Genomic DNA, 24084 nt, shown 5'->3' on the forward strand with positions numbered 1-24084 from the left:
TTACGGAAAGGAAATCTGATAACATAGCTCTACCGCACAATCTATGAAGAAGAAAGATGGTCATTATTCCTACATGTCCCGCAGCCTCTTGGTTATAAGTGTGGCGCACTTCACACCCATAAACAAGACTCGACTGGACACGGCTTGTAAAAGCACCCTAGGACGGAACTGCTCTGATACCACTTTTGTCACGACCTGACTAGGGGCCATGACGGGTACCCGGAGATGACTATCGAGCACCACTCATTATGCTAATCGTCATACCTTTCCTGAACATACACAACCTCCAATGCAATACATATATATACACAAGCCCTCACGGCTGCAAAAATGGTATACAAAAATATACACTGATGTATCCATGAGACAACAACTATCCACGCATACGTATGTACGAGCCTCTACTAGAGTACTGAGACATAAGGACAGGACAGGACCCCGTCATACCCGAATATGAATACAAAATAATATATCAAAACTGCACCCCCGGAGTAGTGGAGTGCTCCTGTAAACCTGCTGAGTAAAATCCTAAGCATCTGCTCTGTCTCCCTGTCTACCTGTGGGCATGAACACAGCGTCCATAAAGAAAAGGACGTCAGTACGAACAATGTACCCAGTATGTAAGGCATATATGATAACATAATAAGGAAACATAGAAAGCATAAGAAGAAAGGATAACTGTAACTGCTTGCCTCTTGAGGCAGAATCATGCATGCTCACTTTTACCTTTCAACACATCACATATACATACATAATCTGTATGAATAAATAACATCATTAGCCCGCATCCGGGGTAATTATGTCACGCCGCCCACTAGTGATGTCATGTCCGTCCAAATAGGCACGGTGTTATCATAAGCCGCCGGCCTTAACGGTGTCATGCCTGGCTATCTAGGCGCGGTGTAATCATAAGCCGCCCACCTTAGCGGTCTCATGCTCGACCATCTAGGCACGGTGTAATCATATATATATATATATAAATATATACTTATCGTAAAGCATGCATAAGAACTCAAGTAAAAGCTACAACTCTATCGAGGTGATGTAAGGTCGAGAACCCCCGATGCCATTATGGAGTAGTCATGATTATCATGTCTCACCTTGAAGGAACTAGCACATAAGGTGAGTCTAACAACAATGAATAACATCAATGAATCATATAAGAATCATTAGCTTCATAATAATATCATATCATAAGCTTTAGAACCTCTAGACGTGGATTCATCATCATCATTGTCATACTCACACCACATCTCTTATTTTTTTTGTCTTATGAGAAGCTCTTGGTAATCATAGACTCATAGTTTTCGAGGCACAAGAGAGTCATGGAAAGCTAAAGAAAGTCATATTATAGGAATCATGTCTTAGTAAAAGAAGGGACTAGCCTCACATACCTTTACGTCTCTCTAACTTTATCAATTAAACGCTTCCCTCCAATGTTCACGATTCTAAATTCAAGAGAATTCGTACTAAGGTTAGATAACCGGAAGCATACTTAAGCGTACGCTAAAGCTAATGAAAATCGGCAGCACTTCCTTTGTTCCTAAAACTTCCTCCATATAATATAACAACTCCCAAACGTCAATAACAACATTCATAATATCATAATCAATAACTTCATCAAGTTCAACATTATCCAATTCCCTACCAAAATGATTCATGACCATAACTATGACATAACACCGTACTCGTTCTCATATAATACTTCTTTAACATCATTTGTATCATTTACAACAAGATTTCACTTATAAAATATCAAGAATCATGATTTATATCAAACTACATTTCAAGAATACCATTGTTTCCACATTTGAACTCCATATTCCACTTTCTTCCCCAATCTAAGTCATTCAACCACTCAATACTCTTAATAGCATGAAATGAACATAAAACTCGCCTTTTATTAGGTAGCTATGAGCTTTGGATGAAAATGCTTCACTTGGAGAAACCCTAACTCTAATTCCAAGGAAATTTCTAGTTTCCATGAACCCTTGTTAACCTCATTGCACTTAATTCCACTAATAATTGGTGTTTGATCTTGGATTTACCTTGGGTTGTGTTAATGAAATGTATGGAACCTTCTAGAGGTATTGAGAGAAGTGGAGAAGTTGGAAAAATGAGAAATTAGAAGTGAGGACTTATACTTATACTTGGAAAAAAAGAACTGTCCCGGTCATGTTATACGGACACTTATACTATACGGTCCGTATAAGTGACCGTATTTCACCATCAGGGATTTTCCCTTCCTGTTTGGGTTATACGAACCGTATAAAGTTATACGGACCGTATATGTGGTCGTATAACTCCATTTTCCAAAGTTAATCTCGTTTGATCTCTAATCCTTATGGAACCTTCTTAACACTTGTTTAATACTTTATTCGCAATCTAAGGAGCATTATAACTCTTCCTCAAGACATTATTAAATCAACACTAGCTCGGTACTTAGCAAAGCCCATCCAAAACACGACTTATACTTTGCCTTTCTCAACGAACTTTCTCCTCTTGCCTCCAAACGTCTTTGGAATCTTAATTAGAATCGTTAAGTACCCCTTCTTACTTGTAGGGACATCATATACATTTTCCCCTGCGTTAGTCTATTTACCACACAACGACATAAAATTTTTCAAGATTTAACACTCTTACCCTCTTGTTCCTGATGCCACACAAGATCCAAGGGGTTTCCAAGAACCCCAGGCATGGTAGACACCAGGGAAGGTTTGAGCTTCATTCCTAAGTGCTATTTTGCCTCTCCACTTATGTGTTAGGCTCATAGTATTATGGGAGATGATGTGTACATAAAATGGTGTCAACAAGCAACCTCCTAATTAATATATCTAGGTGTATATTTAATAGACTTGGTTATCTTATCATGGACATTAATATCCTATTAAATTCAAACATGACTAATGAAATGCTTAAGCACTTCTATTACACAGTCATGACAAAGCAAGAGATTAGCCACAGTTACATGAATACAAAACCAGTATATCTAATGGCATCAACACTTAACCAATTCAGGGAGGCATTCTCTAAGCAACTAACACAAGACATACAAATGAACTTAAGTAATGAGTGACTAGCCTCCAAAGAGAAACAGTTAATAGCCATTAGGTGTCACACAAAAGTTATCAAATAAGCAGCAATTTCCAGAACTTGTTAATCTCCCAAAGAAGCAAAATTTTAAACCAACTATCACTTGACAACATGAGGAAGTAAAAGGACTGCCACATTCACTCAACAGACCTTAATGTACTCAAGTGAACTGCCCAGATATTTACCCTTAGTTATTTTTGTGGTGAAATAGTAAAGTATAGTTCAAAACTAATATTTCATGAAGGGTAGGTGCTTCATTTTAACAAGTCAAACAAAGTGATTAAGCAAATCATCCTAGCAAATTATCATTCAATTAAGTTAGACTAACTTATACATCAACACAGCAAATGAGTTTTACCAAAAGGGGTTTGGCAATTCTTAAACAACTCAAAATGTTCCAGCTTTAAAGTCCAATAGACCAACTACAAATTGAGCACTTATGCCAAACAAAGACACCTATCACAAAAGAGCAACTAGGAATCCAAAGGCAAATTCAAAACCCAAACAGATCATCTTTCAGCCAAAATGTGTAACTTTTTTTAACAACAAACAAAAATGCAGACCAGGCACAATATCTAAACAAAAGAACTTGCCAAGTAAGCTAAGCTTAAGTGCTTCATTTTAGACAGTGTCTTTCATAAAAGGAAAGAGTAAAATGGATTTGGTTTTAAACCTGGTTATTTATTAGTGTTTAAAACCACTTTTTGAAAACAGAACTCAATCAGAAAGCAGGAAGTATTGCATATTCATTAACTCTCAAATTGTTGGTCTAGAATAGGGCTATCACATTATAGTAAATCGTTTAGATTAGGGCATTCCAACAAAAGCAAGCACCAGGACTCAAAAACCCACAGGGATTTAAAAGAGACAAAGACAGACCAAACACATGTGCATAGACTAAATTCCTTAAAAACAACCTTGACATGTATCATGGAAAGGGGAAAAATAAACAGCCATGAATGCCTACCAACACAAGTTCACAAGTGGACCATGCAAAGCATAAAGCTGGACTCAAACAAGGAAAATGATGACTGTACATGGCCTAAATTGAACCAACCATTAAACAGACCAGTTCTCAACATGACAAGGACTCCAAAACATTAATTGAACATCATTAAGACCAAATAAAAATTGAGACAGGATGGTGAACTTTGCAAACATGTTGTGACAAAACACTTTTAAACTATCAGATGTTTAAACTTACCGATTATGCCTTATCTGTCACGACCCAACCGGATGGCCATGACGGCCACCCGGAGCTAACCCACCGGGCACCTCTCATCGTACATTCACATTCATATCTAGGTGATCCACATGGCTTATCAACAAACTCTATGCCTCAATAATACTATTTCCAACGGCTAAAACACTTTATATATATATCAACGTCAACAACTATGCCCATACACATATACATAAGCCTACGAGGCTAACAAAATAATGTACCAACATGAGCCGACAAGACAAAAGACATCTACTATCCATGACTGTCTACGAGCCTCTAAGAAAGTATGAAACATCATCATAAGGACAGGACAGGACCTTGCCATGCCCATATGTATGTACACAAAAGAATAATACCCACAGTTATAGCTCCGGATCAAATGGAGCTCCTCTAAGCAATCTCTGGATAAGCGACCTAAGGAACAAGTCTATCTTCTTGTCCACCTGCCGGCATGGCACAGCGTCCACAAACAAAAGGACGTCAGCACGAATAATGTACTGAGTATGTAAAGCATAATCAACATCATAATGGAAGCATAAGAAATGACATAAGATGGAAGAGTCATGAGATGATGGAGCCATTTATACCTCTAGCATTGTTCATCATATTTACTTACCTTCTTTCTAATGGGTACCTTCCATTTCATAGATTTATACTTATAGTAGTATCATACCCGATCATAGAGGTTCAGTGTCTTACATACCCGACCATGATAAGGTTCGGTGTTATACATATTGGCCCTACCAAGGCTCAGTGTTATCCGTACCCAACTGCAGTGGTGTGCGCGCGATAGGTATCATACCCGGCCATATAGGTTCGATGTTCTTAGTAGTCATACTTTAATATATAAATACGTATACATAGGAGTACATACATGTCCTCAACATCATCATTGTCATCATCATTTTCATTATATCCTTCCTTAGAGGATCAACTGTCATATAATGAAGGTAATCGTGAGAACACCAAGAATCATGAGCTTTAGTAATTCTAGGGATAAAGTCATTTTGGAAGACATTATGGAACTTATGTGAAGGTATATAGTGGTGGGATCATGCCTTAATGAAAGAAGGGTTAGCCTTACATACCTGTTGTCTTCTTAACTACTTAACATTCACCGTCGAAGCTTGGAAAACCAACATTTAAAAGGATTCATAACTTGGTTAAGCCTTAATGATACTCTTAAATTCAAACTAGAACAATTCATGAGTTAACGAAAATTGGGCAGCATTTCCCCTATTTCATCGACTTCCACCATATTACCAAACAACTCTCAAACAACCATAATAATTTCCACGATACCATAATCAAGTAATCACATTCCATTAAGTCTCCAAAATTCATTCTCATATACAACTTATACTAACAACTTCACACCAACCCTTAGCACATTTTCATACAATGCTTCCTCATCATCATTATTACCTTTTATAAAAAGAATATATTCATATCATACTAAGAATCATGATTCAAGTTAGCTTACTACTCAAAAAAATCAGGAAAACTACATTTAGACCTCATCTTCAACTTTCTCCTTCTACCTAAGTTGTTCAACAACTAAGCATTCTTGATAACATGAAATAGGCACGAGAACAAACCTTTTATCTCATAAGAAGGAACTTTGGAGCAAGTTATCAACTTATGTGAAAATCCTAGCTTTAATACCCAAGTTATTCTTGAAGTTTACTAACCCTAGCAAGACTTTTAACGCATGAACACCTTGATTCTTGCTATTTGATATTTGATTTCTCTTGGGTTTGAGTGGAATATGCTTGGAGAATGGTTTTGGAGCTCTCAAGACTTGGAGAGAATGTGGGAAATGAAATAATGCACAAGGGTCATCTATTTATACAAAATAACTAAAGCTGCCCGACCGAGTTATACGGACACTTATACGGTCCGTATAAGTGGACCGTATAACTCCATCATGAAAATACCCTTCTCTGGAAGGGTTATACGGATCCCTTATACGGACCGTATAAGTGGTCGTACAACTCATATTTTCTGAATTTGCTCTCGGTGATTCGTTTGACTTCCAATAACACTTCATTAACCACACAATAGGCCCTATAGCAGCCCCTCAATACATTACTAAATACGTATCAAATCAACTATTTCGAAAACCCTTCCAAACATGACTTACATTCACTTCCTTCAACAAACTTAGTCTCACATATCCATATGACTTCAAAATCTTATGGTACACACTTTAAGTTATCTAATACTCCCCTTAATCTCGTAAGGACATCATGTTCATCTTAAGCTCACATTAGTCTACTCACAAGGCAACAAATTCGGAATTTCCGAGATGTAACATTCTTCCCCCCTTAGGAACATTCGTCCTCGAATGTTAGGTTCTTGGGGATTCTATAAAAAATTTGCCAGAGTTTCCCCTGTAATATGGCACTACCATCCTGTCAAAGCAACCCAAAATATATCGCCTCACAGGCTACAACGACAACATCAATAACCATGACCACACACGATCAAGAAAGCATCAAAGAAAGCATCACATTCCTAAGGACATTGGTGTCTCTGCTTAAGTCACTTCTGGAGGTGGAAATAAATGCAGGTACCTGAATTTCATGTCTTTTTCTGCTTCCCAAGTCATTTTCTCTCTATTATTATTTCTCCATAAAATTTTAACTGAAGCTACCTCTTTGGTTCTGAGTCTCCGTACTTACCTATCTAGAATGGCAATGGGAACTTCTTCATAAGACAGTTGTTTGGTGACTTGGACATCATCTACTAGTACAATTTTGGAAGGATCTCCAATGCACTTACGAAGCATCGATACATGAAAAACTGGGTATCGATACATGAAAAACTGGGTGAACTGACTCCAAATCAGGAGGTAGGTCTGATTCGTAAGCCACCTGGCCTACCTTGCGTACAATCTCATAAGGCCCAACATACCGAGGACTAAGCTTGCCCTTTTTGTCAAATCTCATAACGCCCTTCATTGGCGACACCTTCAAGAATACCCAGTCTTTCACTTGAAACTCTAAATCTCGTCAACGATTATCTACATAAGATTTCTGACGACTCTGAGCTGTTAATAACCGGTCTTGTATAAGCTTGACCTTTTCTATAGCTTTCTGGACCAAGTCTGGTCCTATTAATTTAGCCTCTCCTACTTCAAACCGCCCAATTGGCAATCTGCACTTTCGCCCATACAAAGCCTCATACGGGGCCTTTTGGATGCTAGAATGATAACTATTGTTATAAGCAAATTCAATAAGAGGTAAGTGATCATCCCAACTACCTCCAAAATCCAATACACATGCTCGTAGCATGTCCTCGAGAGTCTGAATGGTGCGCAGCTTGCCCATCATTCTGTGGATGAAATGCTGTGCTAAGACTCACCTGAGTCCCTAAACCCTCTTGAAATGATTTCCAGAAATTAGTCGTAAACTGTGTCCCTCTATCGGAAATAATAGATACTGGAACACTATGGAGTTGTACTATTTCTCAGACATAAAGCTTTGCATAATCTTCCGCCACATATGTAGTTCTGACCGGTAGAAAATGAGATGACTTCGTAAGTCTATCTACAATTACCCATATAGAACCATATTTGTGCGTAGAACGGAGTAGGCCTGCGATGAAATCCATATTTATCACTTCCCATTTCCAGGTCGGAATTTTCATAGCTTGCAACAATCCACCGGGCTTTTGGTGCTCAACTTTCACTTGCTGACAGTTAGGACATTGCGCCACAAATTCCGCTATATCTTTCTTCATTCCATTCCACCAATATATAGATTTAAGATCATGATACATTTTTGTTGCTCCGGGGTGAACAGAATAACGGGAACAATGGGCTTCTCTCAATATTTGGTGGCGTAATCCTGCAACATCGGGAACACACAACCTTCCTCGACATCGGAGAACTCCATCTCCAGAAATATCAAAGGATGACTTCTTCTTCTGAGGGAGTGTATTTTTTTAATGAACTAGCATGGGATCCTCGTAGTGACGCTCTTTCACTTTAACCACTAGTGACGAGACCGCTGCATTCTGAATGGTAGCTCCCACATTGCCTGAGTCCACTACCCGAACTCCTAGGCTAGCTAACTGCTGAAGCTCACGAGCTAACTCTCTTTTCTCTGGTTGAACATCACATAAACTTCCCATAGATCTACGGCTGAGAGCATCAGCCACAACGTTCGCCTTTCTGGGATGATATAGGATGTTAACATCATAATCTTTCAACAACTCCAACCATCGCCATTGTCGTAGATTCAATTCCTTCTGCCTGAAAATATACTGAAGGCTCTTGTGATCCGTATAGATATCTATATGGACGCCACACAACTAATGTATCCACCTCTTCAATGGATGGATCACCGCAACTAACTCAAGATCATGGGTTGGATAATTCTTCTCATGTTTCCGCAACTGCCTTGAGGCATCAGCAATCACCTTACCATGCTGCATCAACACACATCCTAGTCCGACGCCTGAAGCATCGCAATAAACAACATAACCTTTCGGTCCTTCTGGAAGTGTTAGGACTGGGGCAGAAGTTAATCTATTCTTTAACTCTTGAAAGCTACATTCACAAGCATCTGTCCATTGAAATTTAGCTAATTTCTGGGTTAACTTCGTGAGTGGTGCATAGATAGAAGAAAAACCCTCTACAAATCTTCTGTAATAACCTGCTAAGCCTAGAAAACTACGAACCTTCGTAGGTGTTGTAGGCCTTGGCCAAGTCTTCATGGCCTCAATCTTTTGGGTATCTACCCGAACACCATCGGCTGAAATAATATGCCCCAGAAAGGTCACTGAGTTCAACCAAAACTCACATTTCGAAAATTTTGCAAATAGCTCTCGAGTTTGGAGAATCTTAAGGACGGTATGTAAATGATCTGCATGTTCTACCTCGGACTGAGAATATACCATGATATCATCGATAAACACGATCACAAATAAATCTAGGAAAGGCCTGAACACATTGTTCATCAAATTCATAAATACTGACGGCGCATTAGTTAGCCCAAATGACATTACCCGGAACTCAAAATGGCCATATCTGGTTCTGAAGACTGTCTTAGGAATATCTTTCTCCCTAACTCTCACTTGATGATAACCGGATCTCAAATCTATTTTTGCAAAACCATTTGGCACCCTGCAACTGATCAAATAAATCATCAATCCTTGGGAGCGGATATTTATTATTGATCATCACCTTATTCAATTGTCTGTAGTCAATACACATCGGTAAGGAACCGTCTTTCTTTCTTACGCATAGCACAGGGGCTCCCCACGGGGAGGAACTGGGCCTGATGAAGCCCTTCTCAAACAAGTCCTTCAATTGTTCTTTCAACTCTCTCAACTCTATGGAAGCCATTCTATAGGGAGGAATAGATATGGGTTTTGTATCCGGTAGCACGTCAATAGAAAAATCAATCTCCCGCTCTAGGGGGAAGGCCTGGGAGCTCATCCGAGAATACATCCGGAAACTCATTCACTACTGGGACGGACTAAAGAGTCGGCGATTCGGCCTCTACATCTTGAACCTGGACTAAATGGTAAATACAACCTTTAGCAATCATTTTCCTTGCCTTGAGATGGGAAATAAACCTACCTCTCGGGGACGCTGTATTTCCTTTCCATTCCAAAACTGGTTCTCCTGGTAATTGAAAACGAACCATTTTTGTTCTACATTCTTCAATACCATAGCGAGAAGCCAACCAATCCATGCCCATAATAACATCAAAGTCCACCATTTTAAACTCAAGTAAATCAGCCATAGTACGATGATTACAAATCACAACTACATAATTCCTATATACACGGCTAGCTATTACCGGTTCACTAACGGGAGTCGATACCTCGAAAGGTTTGATTGACTCTGGTTTTGTTACACCTCAGAAATTTTTCGTTAACGTACAGTGAGTAGATTAACGAAGGGAATGACGTATACGATGTTCTAATAAGCAAGAAATAACGTTTGATGATTTTAAATAAGTTTTCAAAGACATTTAAGGTAGGAGACGAAAGTTGTCAAGGAAAGCAAGGTATATGTGGTGTATCTGGCAGAATTTACGAGTATCAAATTAATGATGGATTAATGATGTTTTGGAGAAGAGTTATAATGTCCCTTAGATGGTTAACGAGATGTTAAACAAGTATCAAGAAGGTCCCATAAGGATTTTAGATCAAACGAAGTGACGAGAACCAAAATCAGAGAAGAGGTAGATTATACGACCGATTATACGGTCCATATAATATTATACGGTCCGTATAATGGTCCATGGAATCGTCACAGTGAATTCCCTCACTGATGGGATTCTACGGTCACTTATACGGACCGTATAAAATTATACGGATCGTATAATGTGTCGTATAATGATCACAGAACGAGTTGTTTATTGGGGTGATTTGACGGTCACTTATACGGACCGTATAAAATTATACAGATCGTATAATGTGTCATATAATTGACACAGAAAGGGATGTTGCTGAAGTAATTTCACGGTCACTTATACGGATCGTATAAATTTATACGGACCGTATAAGTGTCTGTATAATTTCGTCGGGACAGATTTTTAACTTTTAAATAAAGGGCCCCAAGTTCTAATTTTCATTTCATTTTCATTCTCCACAACTCAAGATTTCTGTAGAACTTTCCAAACACTTCATATACAAGAACTCATGAGAAATTGATGATCAACTTCATCAAACCCACAAATTTAAGTGTCAGAAGTTCATCCAAGTCAAGAAATCTCATGGAAGGTGGAACTAGGGTTTTGTTCAAGTGAAGTATTTCCACTCAAGGTTTATTCCTACACCATCTAAGGTAAGTTTCCTGGTATTTTCATGTCATTTAAGGTGTTGAAAAGTTGAGACACTTGGATTGTGGAAGGGTATAGGAAATGGGTCATGAAAATGGGAATAGTGTCATTTTTGAGTAGTAGTTTGGAATGAATCATGAATATTGAGATGTTGTGATTGTAATTATGTTATGAAGGATGTTAAGAGCATGATAGAAATATTAGATGATAATGAATGTAATGTTGTGCTATGACCATGATTATGGATGACCTTGAGAGGAAATTGTGGGGATTGGATAATGAGGAATTGGATAAAAGTTATTGCTAATGATATTATGAATGTTGTTATTGACGTTTGGGAGTTGACATATGATATGGAGGAAGTAGTATAAGTAAAGGAGACGCTGCTCAATTTTCTCTAACTTTAGTTCAAACACGCTTATGTTACCAATTATCTAATATGAGTATGAACTTTCTTGAAGGTAGAAACGCAAGCAACGAAGAAGAACGATCAAACGATAGAATAGTTAAACGAAAGAGGTATGTAAGGCTAACCCTTTCCTTTTAAGGCATGAATCTTCCTAATTTTCCCATAATCTTCCTAAATGGAGGAAACCTTGAGTCCATGACTATAGAAAGCTACTTGCGCACATGATAAAGAAAGGAGATACGATACGAGCATGATAATGATGATGATGAAAATAAGTATGAAGAATCCTAGAATAATATAAGATGTCCATGGAGCTAATGACGCTAAATATAGTTCCATTGATGATTTTCCTTGTGTATTCACCTTAAAATACTAGTCCCTACAAGGTGAGATATGACAATTATGATTACTCCATAACGTAGTCGGGGGTTCACGACCTTATGTCACCCCGACATAGCCATGGTTACCTTCAAGTTTTAATGAAGGATTAATGATGAATGTATGATGATGTTAAATTATGATATGTCTATGAGATGTGTAATAATTATGAGTTATGTTGACTATATGACGATACGATCCCACCGCGCCTAGTTGGCCGGGCATGTCACCGCGAAGGCGGGCTGCGTACGATTCCACCGTGCCTAAATGGTCGGGCATGTCACCGCTAAGGCGGGCTGCTATGTTTACATCGAGCCTAGAGGGCCGGGCATGATCACCACTAGTGGGCGGCATATGATGGTTACCCGGACACGGGTTAACGATGATGACCTATATGATACGATGATGTATGCGCTATGATGATACATATGGTATGTTTATATATATATATAATATACGTATGAAATGTATCCACCCTTAAAAGTCACGCAGGTTATATCCTCATCTTATGACTTATGATTTCTCTATTAAGTTCATTTCATCCATGCCTTACATACTCAGTCCAATGTTCGTACTGACGTCCGTTTTCTTTGGAAGCTGTGTTAATGCCCACAGGTAGACAGGGAGGTGATCTAGATTCGTAGAAATTATCAGCAGATTTACAGGAGCACTCCACTATTCCAGAGGTGCTATTTGGTTTATTCTTTTGTGTACATATATGTATTTTGGGTACGACGGGGTCCTGTCCCGTCCCGTCCATATGTTTAGTACTCTAGTAGAGGCTCGTAGATACGCATGTGTGGGTAATATGGTCTCACGAGGTCCTCTTCGTATATATGTATATGTTATTTTGATAGCCGAAGTGGTTATGTATATAAAAGTAATTATGTTTTCAAACGAAAAATGGTTTTCCTATGATTTGAGTATGAAATTAATGAATGTATGCTAACGAGTACGATGAGTAATGGAATGAGTGGTGCTCGGTGGTTAGCCCCGGGTACCCGTCATGGCCCTTAGTCGGGTCGTGACAGGTTTGACCCCAAATCGACCCGCAATATATGGAGTAACATATGACAATGTGGGGCTCGGATCTATCAAAGCATATACATCATGAGAAAATACCGATAATATACCTGTGACAACATCAGGGGAAGACTCAAGATCCTGTCGCCCCGCCAATGCATAAATACGATGCTGAGGACCACTAGAACTGGAAGCTCTTCCTCTACCTCTACCATGGCTGACCGACACCTGTAAACCTTTCCCCAGAGGGCGTGTAGATGATGAAGACCCAGATGCTGACCCTAAGGGCTGGATCCTACCCCTACCACCAATCGAGGGGCAGTCACATATGATATAGCCTGGCCGACCACATGTATAACAAACATCTGAGCCTAATCGGCACTGGCCCCAATGTAACTTCCCGCACTGAGAACATCGTGGCATGGGTGGCCTTGCCTGACTCTGTAGTGAGAGCCTGAAGCTCTAAAACTCTGACTCGGCCCGCAGTGAGTAGATCTATCAAATCTCTGGCCCGTAAACAGTGAAGGCGCACTAGTCATAGAATGGCCTTAATGCCTAGAAATCTGCTATCTTTGCCCTCCTCTAAACTCACCAATCGGACCCGAAGATCTAGCCCTCTTGTGCTAACCTCTGTCAAGCTCACGCTCACCTCTTTGCGGTTGTTGGATTTCCTCCAAATTCTGGGCATGGGCTTGAATGCTGGAAATATCCATATTGTCCTGAAGGGACGCATTCAAGCACTCTTTTACACTTGAAATATGTTCTTTATATGTTTAATATACATGCATTCTTTTAATATACATAGACGCACATTCTTTATATCCTTGATATATTTATTTTTACATAGTCTTACATATTTTTTATATTCTTAATATAGTTACACATTCTTTACACTAACATATATATACACTCTTTGTATTAACAGATATACTTTAATATTTACGAGGTACATTCTCTTTATACTCTTTTATATATTCTTTTTTACTATACATTCTTTATGAATACTTGATATAAATACATTTTTATACACTGTATATACTTAGGATATTATCACCTAGTGTAGCTTTTCATGAAGTCATAACATTTTGAAAACAGGTAATAATAATGATAAACAGATAGATAATCCCCCTCTAGTGTTCAGTTAAACTAAGTCTAAGGACTGTCTTTGGGCAGGCTCTGAGGGATGCTTAATACCTTCCCCTCGGGGTAAATAAAACCCTTATCTAGAATCTTATAGGTTTCGTGGACTAAAAATGGAGTAGACACACAAATACATATAGGTTTCCTATTTTTCCATAAAAATTAGGTGGCAACTCTAACCCTTTTAAAACTAGTTAGAAGAACCGTAAAGTTGCAAACTATATTGGATCCATTCAAAATAGGGTGTAACATAAAGCATAATCAACATCATAATAGAAGCATAAGAAATGACATAAGATGGAAGAGTCATGAGATGATGGAGCCATTTATACCTCTAGCATTGTTCATCGTATTTACTTACCCTCTTTCTAATGGGAACCTTCTATTTCATAGATTTATACTTATAGTAGTATCATACTCAACCATAGAGGTTCGGTGTCTTACATACCTGACCATGATAAGGTTCGATGTTATACATACCTGGCCCTACCAAGGCTCAGTGTTATCCGTACTCAACTGCAGTGGTGCGTGCGCGATAGGTATCATACCCGGCCATATAGGCTCGGTGTTCTTAGTAGTCATACTTTAATATATAAATACGTATACATGGGAATACATACATGTCCTCAACATCATCATTGTCATTATCATTTTCATTATATCTATTACACCACGAAAAATTTCATGTCGTTGCACATTAAATATACCAACGCAGGGTGAGGCGTATATGATGTTTCTACAAGTAAGAAGTAGTACTTAACGGTTCCTTTTAAGATTCCAAAGACGCTTAAATCAAGAGAAGAAAGTTCATTAAGAAAGGTGAAGTATACGTTGTGTTTCGGAAAGGATTTGCAAAGTAACGAGTTAATGTCGTCTTAATGATGTCTTAAAGGGGAGTTATAATGCCCCTTAGATTTTTAATGAAGTATTAAATAAGTGCTAAGAAGGTTCCATAAGAATCGGAGATCAAACGGACCGACGAGAGAAACTTCGGAAAACTAGGAGTTATATGGCCGGTATAATTTATACGGTCTGTATAAGGGACCGTATAACCTGTCCAGAGAAGGCTCCTCCACTGGAAGCATTATACAGTCACATATATCAACCGTATAAGTTATACGGACCGTATGTGTGTCCGTATAATACCGTTGGGACAGATTTTTAATTTTATAAAAGAGACCCTCAAGTCCTCATTTCTTATTTCATTCTTTCTTCACACCTCAAGAAGGCTCTAGAATATTCTTCATACCATTTTAACATATACCCAAGAGAAATCAAGAGTTAAACATCAAGAGTTGATGGAATCAAGAACATGAGTGCTCATTAGGGTTTACCCAAGTCAAGAACTCCTTTAGTGCTGAAGGTGGGGTTTTCTCAAGTGGAATATTTTCACCCAAAGACCTCTTCTACATTGTCAAAGGTAAGATTTCTGATCATTTCATGCTATCTAGAATATTGTGAGGTTAAAAGACTTGGATTATGGAAAAAAATAGAATATGGAGCTCAAATTTGAAAATAATGGTATTCTTGAATAGTAGTTGACATGAATCATAACTCTTGAGATAGTATGAGTATAATCTTGTTATAAATTATATTAAGAGTGTTGAAGAAGCATTGTGTGTTAATGAATACAACGTAGTGTGGTAATTTTGGTTATGATTTGTAATGGAATTTGGAGAATTGAATAATGTATAGTTTGAGGAAGATTGTTGATTGTGATATTGTGGGTATTGTTGTTGACGTTTGGGAGTTGTTATATGATATGGGGGAAGTTGTAGAAACAAAGGAGATGCTGCCCAATTTTCATTAGCTTTAGCTTAAGCTTAAGTACGTTTCCGATTATCAAATCTTAGCACGAATTACTTTGAATGTAGAATTGCGAACTTGGAAGCAAGCGTTTAGACGGCAAGTTAGAAACGCGAAAAGGTATGTAAGGCTAGTCCCTTCTTTTCTAAGGCATGATTCCTATGACATGATTCCCTTTATTTTTCCATGACCTTCTTACATTCTGGAAACTATGAGTCTATGTTTATAAAGAGCTCCTCATGAGATAAAGATAAGAGATGCGTTACGAATATGATAATGATGATGATTAGTCTACGTTTAAAGATTCCAAAGCTAATGATTCCTTGACGTTATTCATTGTTGTTACACTCACCTTATGATGCTAGTTCTTTCAAGGTGAGGCAAGATGATTATGACTACTCCATAATGGAAGGGAGTTCTCGACCTTATGTCACCCCGATAGAGTTATAGCTTATCCTTGAGTCCTTATGCATGCATTATGCTAAGTACATGATGATGAGATTACACCGTGCCTATATGGCCGGGCAGACACCGCTAAGGCGGGCGGCATATACACCATGTTTAGAGGGCATGGGCAGACACCACTAGTGGAGGGCATGAGATGTTTACCCCGGACGCGGGAGGCCTGGACGCGGGCTAATGATGATCACACTGTACCTATATGATCGGGCAGCTTATATATGCATACATGATATGATGATTGTTATGCCCTATTTTTAACGGATTAAAACTAGTTCACAACTTATGACTATGTTTCCTCTAGTTTTGAAAGTTTTCAGAGTCGCCATCTAATTTTAGGAAATAATAGAAAACCATTTGTAAAAATGTAAACTCCATTTCTAGTCTTTGAAACCTGTGAGATTCTAGGTAAGGGTTTTATTTACCCCGAGGGGAAGGTGTTAAGCATCCCTCAGAGTCTATTCGAAGACAGTCTTTAAACTTAGTTTAATTAACACTAGAGGGAGATTATTTAACTATTTCTTATTTATTATTACCAATTTAAAGAATTGCGGAGAAGAAACTACTCTCTCAAAACTATTTGTATAAAAAAAGGATTTTAAAGTAATTATAACTATGTGAGTAAATGCATAAATAAAGGAAGTAATTAACGCTAATGTATGCATGAGGAAAATATGTATGACATTTATTTTATATAAGAATAGTATGTGTTATATCCCGTGTTTTCACACATTTGGAAAATTGGAAATAATTTGGACTTGTAAGAAATAAGGTCATAATTGAATTTATGTAACCCTTGAGTTGTTATGAAAGAATATTAATGTGCAAGTATTGAAGAACGCTAAGGGCAAATTTGGGATTTTGAAAATTAGTTTCGGGAATTACAAAACGGGAATTTTAACCAATTGGGCTCAAAAGCATGAAATGAAAAATGAGGCCCAAACTAGATAGGGTGGCCGGCCACATAGTGGTCCAAGCCCATGGATTAAGTAATTTTCCATGTGCCAAATTACATATTTAAAGATCATTCCTTTAGAATTTTCAAGAACAATAGAGAGATAGCAAAGCAAGAACACCAAGAACAAAGCATAAGGGCCATTCGGCCAAGCTCTCAAAAATTCACCCTCAAAATTATTGTTCCAAAAATTATTATCTTATGGTTTTTATACTAATTCAAGGTCCCTTAACAACGTGGTGTAGTTGGTTTGGAAGAAGGAGGACTTGGTTCTTCAAATTGACAAGTTACCCAAGTGAAGAAGATTGGAAGAAAAGGTAAGGATTCATTCTCTCTTATATGTTATAAAGCCTTTGTTTATGTTGTATTAAGTAGAGATGAGTAGAAAATATGGTAACATGGAAGTTTAGAAAGTGGGTGTGCATGTGTGCATGTGGCCGTGTATATGCACTATGATGTGTAGTTGGAATGAGTTGAATTTCATGTTTTATTTTAGTTGTGAGTAGGGTGGAATTAATATTGGAGAGAAAAGTCGAATGAATTTGGTGAAAGTTGGAAAAACTACATGTTGGCCGTAGGGTTAGGTATGATGAAATGGAAATGGTTTAAATGTTGTTTAATATGTTAATTGTGTTGTTGTGATTCTTGCATTGTAAATGTAGGAAAAATGATGTAAGCTTGCAGTGAAATGGAGTGTGAGAACTTATGCCGTTTTCCTATGATTTTATAACATTATGGAATTAAGTTGTTAGGGTGCAAACTATGATGATTGTTGATGAATATAGAAGATGGAATTGAGTTATGAATGTGTATGTTAAAGATTAGAAGAACCGGATAAATTATGATTTTGGCGGAAAGTGTATATACTTTGTATATCTTGTGTATATAGTGTAGAAACGATATGAAATATTTCCGAATGGCATTATAATGATTTTGATTAGTAATGAATGTGAGTATGATGATGCTAATTCGAAAATTTGGAGTCGGGATGGAAGTTATTGCATTATGTTCAGAGAGGACTAGTTGTGTACTATATTGTACCTTGTCGTGATTGTTGCTGATGTTGTTGATTATTTTGAGCCGAGTTGAATCTCGGGGGTGCTATATGTATAGGGGAGATGCTGCCCAAATTCTTATAGACAAGTATTGGTTAAGAATAGAATTTCTAAGTCTCATGAATAGTAACTGGTCAATGCTACCATTTGCAGGTTTTGAGCGAAACGGGAAGTGAGCTTGGAAAGGTGTAAGAAGCTCATAAGGTATGTAAAGCTACCCCGATTCTTCTTTTGGCATGCCTAAGTGTATTAGAATCGGATTCGGGCCTCGAAAGACTTTCTGCCCATCGGAATCCGCAATTGAAAATCTCGCTTTTTCCTTCAGTAAGATTGAGCCCTTTTGGTTTGTATTCTTGGAAATTATGCAAACTTTCTCTAAACTCCTTGAAAAGCTATAGAATGTCCGTAGCACCTTTATAGGTGACCCCATAAGCTTAAAGGGCGTAATTTGAGCCCACCGCCTTGCTTGTTCCGAGGTGGGCCCACTATTCCCGGTTTTGCCCTTATTGTACTCAAGTCTTGCTTTCGAGCGGTTTTTGAAAGAAATGTTTTGACTACTATTCTAATTACCTAACAAACATTGTTTTAAATATTCCATTAAGTCTGATAAATTGTTTTGACACTCGAAACGACTTCGGAAAGGTTATACTCTGTAATTCATTACGATATCCGAAACTCATTTATTATGTTCCCATCCGACTTCATTGGATTGGTTTGTCAGTAATATGCCTCATCGAGTCTCTGAAAATATTTATACTATGTTAATTGCATTTAGTCTCTCACTACTCCACTCGTGGATGCCCCAATGTTTCCCACACTGAGCCCGGGCCAGGATATGTTGTCAAGCGTGGTCCTCTGCATTGTTCGCCGTGCCTCGATGTGAGGGGGCAGGTATACGCGTACATGGGTTTGTGGAGTATGATGTGCCATGTCCGTTTGTTCTGATATGATTTGCTATGGCCATTTGATATGACATATTATGGTACGGGGTTATGCCCCTATTCTGATTCTTCTGTGTGGTGGCACCAGCGTCGGGAGGGTGGCCACGTTCTGTCTGTCGAGTCCCTTGGCAGGGGCCGGATTTGATATGGCATATGTTTTTGTACACACTCTGCATGTTTTGAAAATATGTATCTGATACTTTGGATTTTCCGTTTACTTTCTGTATGTTCTGTACCAGTTATGATTTTGTCTCCGTAATTCAGGCTTTACATATTCAGTACATATTTCGTACTGACCCCCTTTCCTCGGGGGCTGCGTTTTCATGCCGCGCAGGTACTGACGACAGGTTTGCTGATCCGCCCGCTTAGGATCTTATTCTGCTATTTTGGAGCGCTCTTTTATTCAGAGCCATCTTTTGGTACAGTCTGTCATTTCTATATATGTATATTCTCGTTCATGGGTACGGCGGGGCCCTGTCCCGTCATATGATTCTGTCGGTCTGTTTAGAGGTCTGTAGACATGTTTGTGGGTTGGGGTCTTTCTGTACAGATGTGTGTATATGTTGTGTTTGGGCGATCCCATTCGCCGCGACGGTCGGTCCGCATATATTTAAATGTTGCTCTGTTGGCCCTGTGTGGCCTTTGTTGGTATTTTCTACGTGCAGGGTATTTGGGATAGTCCGTAAAACAAAGGAGACTCTGCCGAAATGTTTCTGGAAATTAGCTAAAATTTGAAATAAAGCCTTGTCGGCTTCTGCTATATACTGGAATGCGTTTGAGTGCCCAGATCGGGCACTAGTCACGGCCTACGGGGTTGGGTCGTGACAAAAGTGGGAGGTGGTCCAGCTATTGACCAGGTTAGTGGCAGGACAGGTTCAGGGGCACGGACCGGGAGGTGACCGGGCTTACAGGCGTGATAGTTCGAGAGCCCGTGAGTTCTTGACTTGTGGTCCTCCAGAGTTCTTCGGGACTAAGCCCGAGGAGGATCCTGGGGAGTTTATCAGGAAGATGCGGCGCACTTTACAGCTAATTAATGCTTCCGAGACAGAGTCAGTTGCGTTGGCCTCGTACCGGTTGTATGATGTGGCGGCTAATTGGTACGAGTCATGGGAGTTATCTAGAGGGGACGGCGCTCCCCCAGCAGTTTGGGATGATTTTTCTCAGGCTTTCCTTAGCCATTTTCTGCCTCCGGAGTTACGGCGGGCTAGGGCTGACAGATTCTTATTGCTGAGACAGAGGGGCCGCAGTGGTCGAGAGTACAGTATGGAGTTCGACTCATTGGCCCGATACGCACCTGCTGTGGTATCTACTATGGCTGACAGATGCACAGGTATATTATGGGGCTGGACCGGTATTTTGTCGACAGTTGCTTGGTATTGGCCGCTCAGCCCGATATGGATATTGCCCGGATTCAGGCGCACGCCCAGGGCATGGAGGACCGGCACAGGGGTCATCAGCCCGATAGGAGTCAGGATCGGAGGCAGCCCAAGAGGGCCAGATCATCCGGGTATTCTGGAGATTTCCGGGGCAGACAACCTCAGCAGCCGCAGCAGCCTAGCAGATATCCATCCCAGCCGGCACAGAGCGCACCTCCACAGCCTACAGGTCGCAGATTTGATGGCCCAGGTTATTCAGGAGCAGGCCAGAGCTCCAGGGCTTCAGGTTCGCGGACAGATAGGGGTTCTGGTCAGACGAGGCCACCTAGACCTCAGTGTTCTTATTGTGGTAGATACCATCCGGGAGAGTGCTACAGGGCCACCGGTGCATGTTTTTCTTGTGGCCGGCAGGGCCATTCTGTGAGAGATTGCCCGTATAAGGGTAGTTCGGGCGGTGCAGCGCAGCCTACCGGATCAGCCGCCGGGTCATCATCTTCATCAGTGGCTATGCGCCCTACTGGGCCGGGTACATCAGCACCGGCGGGTCGCGGCAGAGGTCGTGGTGGAGCTTCGGGCACTAGCGGTCCTTCGAACCGCATTTATGCTTTGTCCAGCCGCCAGGACCAGGAGGCATCGCCTAATGTCGTTACAGGTACATTATTGGTCATCTCTCGGTCTGTGTATGCATTGATTGATCCAGGTTCGACTTTGTCGTATATTTCGCCTCTTGTTGCTAGTAAAATTGGTATAACGTCCGAGCCTATAGAGCCATTTGAGGTAGCTTCACCGATCGGGGACTTTATTGTAGCGAAACAGGTATATAAAGACTGTTCTGTAATTATATGCGGCCGAGACACTAAGGCAGATCTGGTGGAATTAGATATGATTGAATTTGATGTTATTATGGGAATGGACTGGCTAGCCTCCTGTTATGCTAATGTTGACTGCCAAAATAAGGTAGTTCGTTTCTAGTTTCCTGGGGAGCTAGTTATAGAATGGGCAGGTAATACTGCATCGCCGAAAGGTAAGTTTATTTCATACCTTAAGGCAAAGAAAATGATCAGAAAAGGTTATATTTATCATCTGGTTCGGGTACAAGACTTGACAGCAGAAACGCCGACTCTTCAGTCAGTTCCCGTGGTTAATGAATTTCCAGATGTGTTCCCAGATGAGCTTCCAGGCCTTCCTCCAGAGCGGGAGATAGATTTTACTATTGATTTGCTTCCAGATACTCAGCCGATATCTATTCCCCCGTACAGAATGGCACCGGCAGAATTGAAAGAACTGAAAGAGCAGTTGAAGGATCTGTTAGAAAAAGGCTTCATCAGACCCAGTACTTCGCCTTGGGGAGCTTCGGTATTATTTGTGCGTAAGAAAGACGGGTCGCTGCGTATGTGTATTGATTATCGGCAGCTGAATAAGGTAACCATAAAGAATAAATACCCCCTCCCCAGAATTGATGATTTGTTTGATCAGTTGCAGGGCGCCAAATATTTTTCGAAGATAGACCTTCGGTCAAGCTATCACCAGGTACGGGTACGAGAGGCCGATATTCCTAAGACAGCATTCCGGACCAGATATGGGCATTATGAATTCAGAGTTATGTCTTTTGGGCTGACTAATGCTTCTGCGGTATTTATGGATTTTATGAACCGGGTATTCAGGCCATTCTTGGATATGTTCGTAATTGTATTTATCGATGATATTCTGGTTTATTCTCGGTCCGAGGCAGAGCACGCAGACCATCTGAGAGCGGTACTTGGGGTACTTCGGCATCAAAAATTATATGCAAAATTTTCTAAATGTGAATTCTGGCTGGCTTCAGTGGCATTCCTGGGGCATATTATTGCAGCTGATGGTGTCCGGATGGATACACAGAAGATTGAGGCTGTGAAGAATTGGCCCAGACCCACGACGCCCACGGAGGTACGTAGTTTCCTGGGGTTTGCAGGCTATTACAGAAGATTTGAGGAAAAGTTTGCTTCGATTTCAGCGCCTTTGACAAGGCTAACTCAGAAGGGAGCCAAGTTCCAGTGGACTGATGCTTGTGAACGAAGCTTCCAGTTGCTGAAAGAGAAGCTGACTACAGCTCCAGTTCTGACTCTTCCCGAGGGACCAGACGGGTATGTTATTTATTGTGATGCTTCTGGTGTGGGGTTAGGCTGTGTATTGATGCAGCACGGCAGAGTTATAGCTTATGCTTCCCGACAGCTCAAAAAGCATGAAAAGAATTATCCTACCCACGATCTGGAGCTTGCAGCGGTGATTCATGCTCTGAAGATATGGAGACATTATTTATATGGCATTCATGTTGATATCTATGCAGATCATAAGAGTCTCCAGTATATTTTTAAGCAGAAGGAGCTTAATTTGCGGCAGCGGAGGTGGCTGGAGCTACTGAAAGACTATGATGTGGATATTCTATATCATCCGGGAAAAGCTAATGTTGTTGCAGATGCGCTCAGCCGAAAATCCATGGGCAGTTTAGCAGATTTACAGCCAGACAGGAAGGAGATGGTACGTGATATTCATCAGCTGGCTAGTCTTGGAGTTCGTCTGGCCGATTCGGGAGGTACGCAGATTTCTGTTCGAGGGGTTTCTGAATCATCTATTAAGGAAGATATTAAGCGGCACCAATATGAAGATCCTGTTTTAGCCCGGTACAGAGGCACGGCTCACGAGAAAGAGAATACTCCGTTTGAGTTTGCACCAGACGGAACATTACTGTACAAAGGCAGGTTGTGTGTACCTGATATTGCAGGGCTACGGCAGCAGGTTATGGGCGAGGCACATTATGCTCGCTATTCTGTTCATCCTGGGTCTACGAAGATGTACCATGATCTTAGATGCCTATACTGGTGGGATGGCATGAAACGGGATATCGCAGAATTTGTCGCCCAGTGTCCAAATTGTCAGCAGGTCAAAATTGAACATCAGAAACCGGGTGGACTGTTGCAGGAAATGGAAATTCCGACGTGGAAGTGGGAGATCATTAATATGGACTTCATTACAGGTTTGCCTCGCACTCCACGGAAGTACGATTCCATCTGGGTTATTGTTGATAGGCTGACAAAATCAGCCCATTTTCTCCCCGTCCGAACTACTTATTCTGCTGAGGATTATGCCAGGCTTTATATTAAAGAAATTGTGCGACTTCATGGAGTTCCTATATCTATTATCACTGACAGAGGTGCTCAGTTCACAGCGAACTTCTGGAGATCTTTTCAGGAAGGATTAGGGACTCAGCTGAGCCTGAGTACAGCTTTTCATCCTCAGAGTGACGGACAGGCCGAGCGCACCATCCAGACGCTTGAAGATATGTTGCGGGCCTGTGTTATTGATTTCAGAGGTAGCTGGGATGATCACTTGCCATTGATTGAATTTGCTTATGATAACAATTACCATTCCAGCATACAGATGGCTC

General features: G+C 40.2%; 1 long non-coding RNA gene across 2 annotated transcripts in view; it reads right to left on the reverse strand.

The window, feature by feature from the left end:
* Positions 1 to 278: 278 nt before the first annotated feature.
* LOC132616749 (uncharacterized) overlaps positions 279 to 24084 on the reverse strand; it is a 34439-nt gene continuing 10633 nt past the window's right edge. For both annotated transcript variants that reach the window (XR_009573390.1, XR_009573389.1), the window contains one exon: positions 279 to 557. This is a non-coding gene — a long non-coding RNA (uncharacterized LOC132616749). The remainder of the gene's footprint in view (positions 558 to 24084) is intronic.

Source organism: Lycium barbarum, chromosome 11 (genome assembly GCF_019175385.1).
Source record: "Lycium barbarum isolate Lr01 chromosome 11, ASM1917538v2, whole genome shotgun sequence".
NCBI classification, from domain to species: domain Eukaryota; kingdom Viridiplantae; phylum Streptophyta; class Magnoliopsida; order Solanales; family Solanaceae; genus Lycium; species Lycium barbarum.